Genomic DNA, 13,026 nt, shown 5'->3' with positions numbered 1-13,026 from the left:
TTACTTAGCTTTCTAGCCTTACTTAGCTTTCTAGCCTTACTTAGCTTTCTAGCCCTACTTAGCTTTCTAGCCTTACTTAGCTTTCTAGCCATACTTAGCTTTCTAGCCATACTTAGCTTTCTAGCCATACTTAGCTTTCTAGCCATACTTAGCTTTCTAGCCATACTTAGCTTTCTAGCCTTACTTAGCTTTCGAGCCTTACTTAGCTTTCTAGCCTTACTTAGCTTTCTAGCCTTACTTAGCTTTCTAGCCATACTTAGCTTTCTAGCCATACTTAGCTTTCTAGCCATACTTAGCTTTATGGCCTTACTTAGTTTTCTAGCCATACTTAGCTTTATAGCCATACTTAGCTTTATGGCCATACTTAGCTTTCTAGCCATACTTAGCTTTCTAGCCTTACTTAGCTTTCTAGCCTTACTTAGCTTTCTAGCCCTACTTAGCTTTCTAGCCCTACTTAGCTTTCTAGCCTTACTTAGCTTTCTAGCCTTACTTAGCTTTCTAGCCCTACTTAGCTTTCTAGCCATACTAAGCTTTATGGCCATACTTAGCTTTATGGCCATACTTAGCTTTCTAGCCATACTTAGCTTTCTAGCCTTACTTAGCTTTCTAGCCCTACTTAGCTTTCTAGCCTTACTTAGCTTTCTAGCCCTACTTAGCTTTCTAGCCATACTTAGCTTTCTAGCCTTACTTAGCTTTCTAGCCCTACTTAGCTTTCTAGCCATACTTAGCTTTCTAGCCTTACTTAGCTTTCTAGCCCTACTTAGCTTTCTAGCCATACTTAGCTTTCTAGCCTTACTTAGCTTTCTAGCCATACTTAGCTTTCTAGCCATACTTAGCTTTCTAGCCATACTTAGCTTTCTAGCCTTACTTAGCTTTCGAGCCTTACTTAGCTTTCTAGCCTTACTTAGCTTTCTAGCCTTACTTAGCTTTCTAGCCATACTTAGCTTTCTAGCCATACTTAGCTTTCTAGCCATACTTAGCTTTATGGCCTTACTTAGTTTTCTAGCCATACTTAGCTTTATAGCCATACTTAGCTTTATGGCCATACTTAGCTTTCTAGCCATACTTAGCTTTCTAGCCTTACTTAGCTTTCGAGCCTTACTTAGCTTTCTAGCCCTACTTAGCTTTCTAGCCTTACTTAGCTTTCTAGCCTTACTTAGCTTTCTAGCCCTACTTAGCTTTCTAGCCTTACTTAGCTTTCTAGCCCTACTTAGCTTTCTAGCCTTACTTAGCTTTCTAGCCCTACTTAGCTTTCTAGCCATACTTAGCTTTCTAGCCTTACTTAGCTTTCTAGCCCTACTTAGCTTTCTAGCCATACTTAGCTTTCTAGCCTTACTTAGCTTTCTAGCCCTACTTAGCTTTCTAGCCATACTTAGCTTTCTAGCCTTACTTAGCTTTCTAGCCATACTTAGCTTTCTAGCCATACTTAGCTTTCTAGCCATACTTAGCTTTCTAGCCTTACTTAGCTTTCGAGCCTTACTTAGCTTTCTAGCCTTACTTAGCTTTCTAGCCTTACTTAGCTTTCTAGCCATACTTAGCTTTCTAGCCATACTTAGCTTTCTGGCCTTACTTAGTTTTCTAGCCATACTTAGCTTTATAGCCATACTTAGCTTTATGGCCATACTTAGCTTTCTAGCCTTACTTAGCTTTCTATCCCTACTTAGCTTTCTAGCCTTACTTAGCTTTCTAGCCCTACTTAGCTTTCTAGCCTTACTTAGCTTTCTAGCCTTACTTAGCTTTCTAGCCCTACTTAGCTTTCTAGCCCTACTTAGCTTTCTAGCCATACTAAGCTTTCTCTCGGACTCAAATGTTAGAGATTTGGGACTCGACTTGGACTGGAAGTTTAGTGACTTGACTACATCACTGGTATACACACACCCTGCTAGCCAGCACCCAGAGCCAAGTCAGTATACAGTATTTCCATGAACACTGCAACGTAGCGAGAGGAGGGATAGGATGGGCATGGAGGAGTGTGTTAGTGTTATGATGACTGAACTGTTACTGCTGTGTGTTTGGAAAGGTTGCAAGTTGAATCTATCTGTTTATTATATCCATGTAAAAGTCACTGATCAAACATACGCTGTCGCATTGCACATGTCAATCCTCTAACACTGATGTATCCTAGACTTACTAGACAGACGGGTCACTAGTCTCTCCAGTGTACCTGCTTGAACAGTGGGTTAACTGCCTTGTTCAGGCAGAAGTGAGGCGGGTTGCAGGAGAGTGTTGAAGTTGAGGTTAAAAAATATAAAAAAATGGAAACTAAATATATGTGAAGAAAAAAGATATATACACGGGACACGACAAAACAAAGACGCCTGACTGCTACGCCATCTTGGAACGATGCTCCAAGGTCTGAGATATCCAACACTATAGACGTGTTATCAGCAGTATAGGACTATATCAGAGACATCCTCCCCCAGACCTTGTTGTTGCCTAGATACGATGCTCCAAGGTCTGAGATATCCAACACTATAGACGTGTTATCAGCAGTATAGGACTATATCAGAGACATCCTCCTCCAGACCTTGTTGTTGCCTAGGAACGATGCTCCAAGGTCTGAGATATCCAACACTATAGACGTGTTATCAGCAGTATAGGACTATATCAGAGACATCCTCCTCCAGACCTTGTTGTTGCCTAGATACGATGCTCCAAGGTCTGAGATATCCAACACTATAGACGTGTTATCAGCAGTATAGGACTATATCAGAGACATCCTCCTCCAGACCTTGTTGTTGCCTAGGAACGATGCTCCAAGGTCTGAGATATCCAACACTATAGACGTGTTATCAGCAGTATAGGACTATATCAGAGACATCCTCCTCCAGACCTTGTTGTTGCCTAGATACGATGCTCCAAGGTCTGAGATATCCAACACTATAGACGTGTTATCAGCAGTATAGGACTATATCAGAGACATCCTCAACACAGCAGGAGTTAACCAGCTGTTATACTGTCGTGACAGGCCACACAGCAGGAGTTAACCAGCTGTTATACTGTCCTGACAGGCCACACAGCAGGAGTTAACCAGCTGTTATACTGTCCTGACAGGCCACACAGCAGGAGTTAACCAGCTGTTATACTGTCCTGACAGGCCACACAGCAGGAGTTAACCAGCTGTTAAACTGTCCTGACAGGCCACACAGCAGGAGTTAACCAGCTGTTCTACTGTCCTGACAGGCCACACAGCAGGAGTTAACCAGCTGTTAAACTGTCCTGACAGGCCACACAGCAGGAGTTAACCAGCTGTTATACTGTCCTGACAGGCCACACAGCAGGAGTTAACCAGCTGTTATACTGTCCTGACAGGCCACACAGCAGGAGTTAACCAGCTGTTATACTGTCCTGACAGGCCACACAGCAGGAGTTAACCAGCTGTTCTACTGTCCTGACAGGCCACACAGCAGGAGTTAACCAGCTGTTAAACTGTCCCGACAGGCCACACAGCAGGAGTTAACCAGCTGTTAAACTGTCCTGACAGGCCACACAGCAGGAGTTAACCAGCTGTTATACTGTCCTGACAGGCCACACAGCAGGAGTTAACCAGCTGTTATACTGTCCTGACAGGCCACACAGCAGGAGTTAACCAGCTGTTATACTGTCCTGACAGGCCACACAGCAGGAGATAACCAGCTGTTCTACTGTCCTGACAGGCCACACAGCAGGAGTTAACCAGCTGTTAAACTGTCCCGACAGGCCACACAGCAGGAGTTAACCAGCTGTTATACTGTCCTGACAGGCCACACAGCAGGAGTTAACCAGCTGTTATACTGTCCTGACAGGCCACACAGCAGGAGTTAACCAGCTGTTATACTGTCCTGACAGGCCACACAGCAGGAGTTAACCAGCTGTTCTACTGTCCTGACAGGCCACACAGCAGGAGTTAACCAGCTGTTATACTGTCCTGACAGGCCACACAGCAGGAGTTAACCAGCTGTTATACTGTCCTGACAGGCCACACAGCAGGAGTTAACCAGCTGTTATACTGTCCTGACAGGCCACACAGCAGGAGTTAACCAGCTGTTATACTGTCCTGACAGGCCACACAGCAGGAGATAACCAGCTGTTCTACTGTCCTGACAGGCCACACAGCAGGAGTTAACCAGCTGTTAAACTGTCCCGACAGGCCACACAGCAGGAGTTAACCAGCTGTTATACTGTCCTGACAGGCCACACAGCAGGAGTTAACCAGCTGTTATACTGTCGTGACAGGCCACACAGCAGGAGTTAACCAGCTGTTATACTGTCCTGACAGGCCACACAGCAGGAGTTAACCAGCTGTTATACTGTCCTGACAGGCCACACAGCAGGAGTTAACCAGCTGTTCTACTGTCCTGACAGGCCACACAGCAGGAGTTAACCAGCTGTTATACTGTCCCGACAGGCCACACAGCAGGAGTTAACCAGCTGTTATACTGTCCTGACAGGCCACACAGCAGGAGTTAACCAGCTGTTATACTGTCCTGACAGGCCACACAGCAGGAGTTAACCAGCTGTTCTACTGTCCTGACAGGCCACACAGCAGGAGTTAACCAGCTGTGGTTTACTGCTGAGTTTGACATGTGGGGCGGGGGGGGGGGCAGTCATTACCAGGTACACACACTCTCTCTATCTACACACACACAATCTACACACAAACCACAGAGCCACCAGGGACTTCTGAGCGAGGCCAGACCACTATTTATTTTTTATATATTATATATTTCACCTTTATTTAACCAGGTGACCATGATGTCATAATGATAGTTTAACCAGGTGGCCATGATGTCATAATGATAGTTTAACCAGGTCGGCCAGTTGAGAACAAGTTCTCATTACAACTGCAACCTGGCCAAGATAAAGCAAAGCAGTGCGACACATACAACAACACAGAGTTACACATGGAATAAACAAACTTAGTCAATAACACAATGGTAAAAACATTTAGGTAAGATAAGAGAGGTAAGGCAATAAAATAGGCCATAGTGGCGAGGTAATTACGATATAGCAATTAAACACTGTAGTGATAGATGTGCAGAAGATGAATGTGCAAGTAGAGATACTGGGGTGCAAAGGAGCAAAATAAATAAATAAATACAGTATGGGGATGAGGTAGTTGGATGGGCTATTTACAGATGGGCTATGCACAGGTGCAATGATCTGTGACCTGCTCTGACAGCTGGTGCTTGAAGTTAATGAGGGAGATATGAGTCTCCAGCTTCAGCGATTTTTGCAGTTCGTTCCAGTCATTGGCAGCAGAGAACGTGAAGGAAAGGTGGCCAAAGTAGGAATTGGCTTTGGGGGTGACCAGTGAAATATACCTGCTGGAGCACGTGCTGCGGGTGGGTGCTGCTATGGTGACCAGTGAACTGAGATAAGGCGGGGCTTTACCTAGCAAAGACTTGTGGGTGACCTGGAGCCAGTGGGTTTGGCGACGAGTATGAAGTGAGGGCCAGCCAACGAGAGCGTACAAGTCGCATTGGTGGGTTTAAGAGCATGCATTTAGTTTTACTTGCATTTAAGAGCAGTTGGAGGCCACGGAAGGAGAGTTGTGTGGCATTGAAGCTCGTCTGGAAGTTAGTTAACACAGTGTCCAAAGAAGGGCCAGAAGTATACAGAATGATGTCGTCTACGTAGAGGTGGATCAGAAAATCACCAGCAGCAAGAGCGACATCATTGATGTATACAGAGAAGAGAGTCGGCCCGAGGATTGAACCCTGTGGCAACCCCATAGAGACTGCCAGAGGTCCGGACAACAGGCCCTCCGATTTGACACACTGAACTCTATCAGAGAAGTAGTTGGTAAACCAGGCGAGGTTTGAGAAAACAAGGCTGTTGAGTCTGCCGATAAGAATGTGGTGATTGACAGAGTCGAAAGCCTTGGCCAGGTCGATGAATACGGCTGCACAGTATTGTCTCTTATCGATGGCAGTTATGATATCGTTTTGGACCTTGAGCGTGGCTGAGGTGCACCCATGACCAGCTCTGAAACCAGATTGCATAGCGGAGAAGGTACGGTGGGATTCGAAATGGTCGGTGATCTGTTTGTTAACTTGGCTTTCGAAGACCTTAGAAAGGCAGGAAAGGATAGATATAGGTCTGTAGCAGTTTGGGTCTAGTGTCACCCCCTTTGAAGAGGGGGATGACCGCGGCAGCTTTCCAATCTTTGGGGATCTCAGACGATACGAAAGAGAGGTTGAACAGGCTAGTAATAGGGGTTGCAACAATTGTGGCGGATAATTTTAGAAAGAGAGAGTCCAGATTGTCTAGCCCAGCTGATTTGTAGGGGTCCAGATTTTGCTATCTGGATTTGGGTGAAGGAGAAATGGGGGAGGCTTGGGCAAGTTGCTGTGGGGGGTGCAGAGCTGTTGACCAGGGTAAGGGTAGCCAGGTGGAAAGCATGGCCAGCCGTAGAAAAATGCTTATTAAAATTCTCAATTATCGTGGAGTTATTGGTGGTGACAGCATTTCCTAGCCTCAGTGCAGTGGGCAGCTGGGAGGAGATGCTCTTATTCTGGACTTTACAGTGTCCTATAACTTTTTTGAGGTAGTACTACAGGATGAAAATTTGGGTCACCAGGTGCACGAAGGCCTATTTGGGTTACCAGGTGCACATCGGCCGTTTTGGGTAACCAGGTGCACTACGGCCGTTTTGGACTTATTCTGGACTTTACAGTGTCCTATAACTTTTTTGAGTTTGTGCTACAGGATGCACATTTCTGTTTGAAAAAGCTACCCTTAGTTTTCCTAACTGATTGTGTATATTGGTTCCTAACTTCCCTGAAAAGTAGAAAATCACAGGGGCTTTTTTATGCTAATGCTGTACGCCACAGGATGTTTTTGTGCTGGTCAAGGGCAGACAGGTCTGGAGTGAACCAAGGGCTATATCTGTTCCTGGGTCTACATTTTCAGACTACTAATGTAGAGTGGTAGTGTTGGTATCACTACTACTAATGTAGAGTGGTAGTGTTGGTATCAGACTACTAATGTAGAGTGGTAGTGTTGGTATCACTACTACTAATGTAGAGTGGTAGTGTTGGTATCACTACTACTAATGTAGAGTGGTAGTGTTGGTATCACTACTACTAATGTAGAGTGGTAGTGTTGGTATCACTACTACTAATGTAGAGTGGTAGTGTTGGTATCACTACTACTAATGTAGAGTGGTAGTGTTGGTATCAGACTACTAATGTAGAGTGGTAGTGTTGGTATCACTACTACTAATGTAGAGTGGTAGTGTTGGTATCACTACTACTAATGTAGAGTGGTAGTGTTGGTATCAGACTACTAATGTAGAGTGGTAGTGTTGGTATCACTACTACTAATGTAGAGTGGTAGTGTTGGTATCACTACTACTAATGTAGAGTGGTAGTGTTGGTATCAATCCTCAAATTGCTCAATTTCCATATTATTCATTTAGCGAATGGTTTATCAAAAATAGACTGCTTTTAGTTTTTGAAATATTTAGTACTAGTTTATTACTTGCCACCCATTCTAAAACTGACTTCAGCTCTTTGTTAAGTGTTGGCAGTGATTTAATTCGTTGTGGTAGCTAACAGGAATAATGTTGAGTAATCGGCATACATAGAGTATACAGTACATAGTAAATATTTAATTTGGTCACATGATTTTTCTTTTTACGGTACATTTGACAATCACTTGTGTAGCTAGACTTTGTTTGCCATTCCTTTTGTCTCGTCCCTTTGGTTTTCCAGATGGCTACTGAACTATGCTCACTACATCCGATGGATCTGGATACTGCTTTAGAGCACATTTCTGCAGCATTAGTAAAGATGTGATTAATACATGTGAATGATTTCATTCCTGTGCTGTTTATAAATAACCCTGGTAGGTTGACTGATAACCTGAACCAGGTTGCAGGTACTGGTTACAGTTTGAAGCATTTTCTTGAGTGGACAACTTGATGAAAGCCAGTCAATATATAGGTCACCCAGAATATATACCTCTGTTGATATCACATACATTATCAAGCATTTCACACATATTATCCAGATACTGACTGTTAGCAATTGGTGGTCTATAGCAACTTTCCCACAAAAATAGGCTTTAGGTGAGGCAGGTGAACCTGTAGCCATATTACTCAACAGTCTAAGGCCCTGCATCTTACTGCTAGCTGCGTCACTACAGATCCTGGTTCGATCCCAGGCTGTGTCGCAGCCAGCCGTAACCGGGAGACCCATGAGGCGGCGCACAATTGGCCTGGCATCGTCCGGGTTAGGAGAGGGTTTGGCCGCCCGGGTTGTCCTTGTCCCATTGTGCGCTAGTGACTCCTGTGGACGGCTCTCAACCTTCTCCTCTCCCAAGTCCGTATGGCAGGTGCAGCGATGGGACAAGACAATTGGATATCATGAAATTGGGGTGAAAAAAAAGTGTAAAAAGAAAGATTATTTCAATAGCATTTGACATGAGACCCTCTAAGCTTTACAGGAATATGACTCTGCATACAAACAGCAACACCACCCCTATCATCTGATGATGTGGTAACCATGCATTGCTGCCAATTCCTAGACAGTTATCAATTTCATGAACCTTGTTTTCAGGCTAACTATGTTAATGATTGTTTTTATTGATTTACTGTGGGGTCTTATCAGAGGTAGACACAGCAGTGATATTTATTTTGGAGCAGATAATGGACTTCCTACAAGGGCAAACCGTCTCAGTGCTAACAGTAGAACTCAGGTTCATGGGCGTGTGACTACTGCTTACAGTATCTGTTCGATTGACAGAGGCATTTCGGGAAGTTAGAGGAGAACACATTTGGTTACTTACATTATGACTTCCCAACACCCCTGGGATAATGTACGTTTGCAGCAGCACTAAGGCAATTCAGCAGCACAATGGTAGTGATTATCTGAGCAGGGCTTAATATCACAAAAAATAATCATTACAATAATGACACACTTCTATATACAAACTTCCTATAGGAAAAATGAAGTCATTGTAAAGACAAATGCAATTCACAATTTCAAAATTATAACGTAATTACCATATTGGTCATGGGGTTATGATGATAAATCAGCACTAAAACAGACTTTTTGAAATGTAGGGGGAAAATATGCCCTCAACTCCAGAGCAAGGAAAATATCTGGAAGACAATTTTTTGATTATTATTGTACTCACAAGAGAAAAGCCCCCCCCCATCTCTCTCTCTCTCTCAGCCTCTGTCTATCAGCCAGATGTTTGTGGTTGTGCCTTCATTTTTGTTGTGTTCTGTGCCTATTATAGGCTTATTGTATTCCATAGAATGCTCTAGCATGGGGCCCAATGGTAGAAATACATATGTTAGATCAGTTGTAACACAACAAATATTATACAATATATTTTTAGAGAAACAAGATTCGGGATAGGGGCACTATAGGACATGTCAACAATATTCTATGATAGGTACTGTACATGAACACAAGCTACTGCAGTGTGTAGCATAGTGTACTTCAGAATGGTTGAGTATGTACCACACGTCGCCAGGGAACTGGGATGATTACCAGAAAATTACAGATACCAACACTGCCCTGCTCTTACCGACACTGCCCTGCTCTTACCGACACTGCCCTGCTCTTACCGACACTGCCCTGCTCTTACCGACACTGCCCTGCTCTTACCCACACTGCCCTGCTCTTACCCACACTGCCCTGCTCTTACCCACACTGCCCTGCTCTTACGACTCTGCCGTGCTCTTACCGACACTGCCCTGCTCTTACCGACACTGCCCTGCTCTTACCGACACTGCCCTGCTCTTACCGACACTGCCCTGCTCTTACCGACACTGCCCTGCTCTTACCGACACTGCCCTGCTCTTACCGACACTGCCCTGCTCTTACCGACACTGCCCTGCTCTTACCGACACTGCCCTGCTCTTACCGACACTGCCCTGCTCTTACCGACACTGCCCTGCTCTTACCGACACTGCCCTGCTCTTACCGACACTGCCCTGCTCTTACCGACACTGCCCTGCTCTTACCGACACTGCCCTGCTCTTACCGACACTGCCCTGCTCTTACCGACACTGCCCTGCTCTTACCGACACTGCCCTGCTCTTACCGACACTGCCCTGCTCTTACCGACACTGCCCTGCTCTTACCGACACTGCCCTGCTCTTACCAACACTGCCCTCTTCTTACCAAAGCATTTTGCTTAGGTTGGTAATTTCCTCTGATTTTGCTACACAACGTTCCTGCAGATTGTTTTGTTCTAAAACAATTATTTGGCCAACAGTAATATCTTATCCATTATGTTGATTCCTGCTATGAAAGTATCTGCCTTTCCCTGTTTCTCTGTCGGCTGCTAAATGAGCGAGCCACTCTCACTCCCTCTCGCCACTATGAACACGGAGGAGAAAGAGGTGCATTTTGATAAGCAAAGCATATAACTGTTGCTGAAAAACGCAATTTCAAAGCAACTACTGTCCTGGTTACAGAGAGGAGAGTCACAGCTTTCTAGGAGTATATAACTTATCTCTCACCTCTCAACATTGAGTTCATAGCACCACTAGCCGAGCGGAGGGCACCGACTGCAGTGAATAGGCCTACATCAATGTCACGTTCGTTGTAAGGATGAGACCAAGGCACAGCGTGAGTAGAGTTCCACATAATTTTTATCAACTGAAACTCACCTAACAAAACAACAAACAACCAAACGAAACGTGAAGCTATACGAATAGTGCAGACAGGCAACTAAACATAGAACAAGATCCCACAACACAAACGAGGAAAATGGCTACCTAAATATGATCCCCAATCAGAGACAATGATAAACAGCTGTCTCTGATTGGGAACCATATCAGGCCAAGATAGACATACAAAAACCCTAGACATACAAAAACTAGCGTACCCACCCTAGTCACACCCTGACCTAACCAAAATATATAGAAAAACAGAGATATCTAAGGTCAGGTCGTGACAGTACCCCCCCCCCCCCAAAGGTGCGGACTCCCGGCCGCAAACCTGAACCTATAGGGGAGGGTCCGGGTGGGCATATACCCTTTGTGGCGGCTCCGGTTCTGGACGCAGCACTGGAAGCTCCGGACCGTGGGTCGTCTCTGGAGGCCCCGGACCGTGGATCGTCGCCGGAAGCTCCAGACCGTGGGTCGTCTCTGGAGGCTCCGGACCGTGGATCGTCGCTGGAGGAACCGGACCGTAGATTGTCACAGGAGGCTCTGGACTGAGAACCCCTGCTGGAGGTTCTGGACCGCCGACCGTCACTGGAGGCTCTGGACCGCTGACCGTCACTGGAGGCTCTGGACTGCCGACTGTCGCTGGAGGCTCTGGACCACCGACCGTCGCTGGAGGCTCTGGACCACCGACCCGTCGCTGGAGGCTTTGTCGCTGGAGGCACCGGACCGTGGATCATCGCCGGAGGCTCTGAACTGGGAACCATCATTGGAATCTTCGGACTGCAGATCGTCTCAGGATGTTCCGGACCATAGACCGTCTCAGGAGGTTCCGGACCGTAGCCCGTCGCCGGAGGTTTCGGACTGTGAAACGTCGCCGGAAACTCTGGACTGGAAACTGTCGCCGGAAGCTCTGGACTGGGAACTGTCGCCGGAAGCTCTGGACTGGGAACTGTCGCCGGAAGCTCTGGACTGGGAACTGTCGCCGGAAGCTCTGGACTGGGAACTGTCGCCGGAAGCTCTGGACTGGGAACTGTCCCCGGAAGCTCCGGACTGGGAACTGTCCCCGGAAGCTCCGGACTGGGAACTGTCGCCGGAAGCTCCGGACTGGGAACTGTCGCCGGAAGCTCCGGACTGGGAACTGTCGCCGGAAGCTCCGGACTGGGAACTGTCCCCGGAAGCTCCGGACTGGGAACTGTCCCCGGAAGCTCCGGACTGGGAACTGTCCCCGGAAGCTCCGGACTGGGAACTGTCCCCGGAAGCTCAGGACTGGGAACTGTCCCCGGAAGCTCCGGACTGGGAACTGTCCCCGGAAGCTCCGGACTGGGAACTGTCCCCGGAAGCTCCGGACTGGGAACTGTCCCCGGAAGCTCCGGACTGGGAACTGTCCCCGGAAGCTCCGGACTGGGAACTGTCCCCGGAAGCTCCGGACTGGGAACTGTCCCCGGAAGCTCCGGACTGGGAACTGTCCCCGGAAGCTCCGGACTGGGAACTGTCGCCGGAAGCTCTGGACTGGGAACTGTCGCCGGAAGCTCTGGACTGGGAACTGTCCCCGGAAGCTCTGGACTGGGAACTGTCCCCGTAAGCTCTGGACTGGGAACTGTCGCCGGAAGCTCTGGACTGGGAACTGTCCCCGTAAGCTCTGGACTGGGAACTGTCCCCGGAAGCTCTGGACTGGGAACTGTCCCCGGAAGCTCTGGACTGGGAACTGTCGCCGGAAGCTCTGGACTAGGAACTGTCCCCGGAAGCTCTGGACTGGGAACTGTCGCCGGAAGCTCTGGACTAGGAACTGTCCCCGGAAGCTCTGGACTGGGAACTGTCGCCGGAAGCTCTGGACTGGGAACTGTCGCCGGAAGCTCTGGACTGTGGAGGCGCACTGGAGGCCTGATGCGTGGGACCGATTGTTACAGATTGTTGGGATGTCTTCATGTAGATACAGGTTGTTGGAATGTCTTCCATGTAGATACAGGTTCAGCAGGCTGGATGATCCATCATAGTGAGGCAATCGATCCTAGAGGCAAATACTATGTCAACATTATACCAAGTTTTGTGAAAAATCTCAACCATTTTGTGACCGGAAACATGACCGAATACAAACAGTGTAGCTATTCCCTCCGCAAGGCAATCAAACAAGCTAAGTATAGAGACAATGTAGAGTCGCAATTCAACAGCTCAGACACGAGGTATGTGGCAGGGTCTACAGTCAATCACGGATTACAAAAAGAAAACCAGCCTCGTTGCGGACCAGGATGTCTTGCTCCCAGACAGACTAAACAACTTTTTTGCTTGCTTTGAGGACAATACAGTGCCACTGACACGGCCCGCTACCAAAACCTGCGGGCTCTCCTTCACTGCAGCCAAGGTGAGTAAAACATTTAAACGTGTTAACCCTCGCAAGGCTGCAGGCCCAGACGGCA

Source organism: Salvelinus alpinus, chromosome 19 (genome assembly GCF_045679555.1).
Source record: "Salvelinus alpinus chromosome 19, SLU_Salpinus.1, whole genome shotgun sequence".
NCBI lineage: Eukaryota > Metazoa > Chordata > Actinopteri > Salmoniformes > Salmonidae > Salvelinus > Salvelinus alpinus.
Note: the sequence above shows the minus strand (reverse complement) of the source record.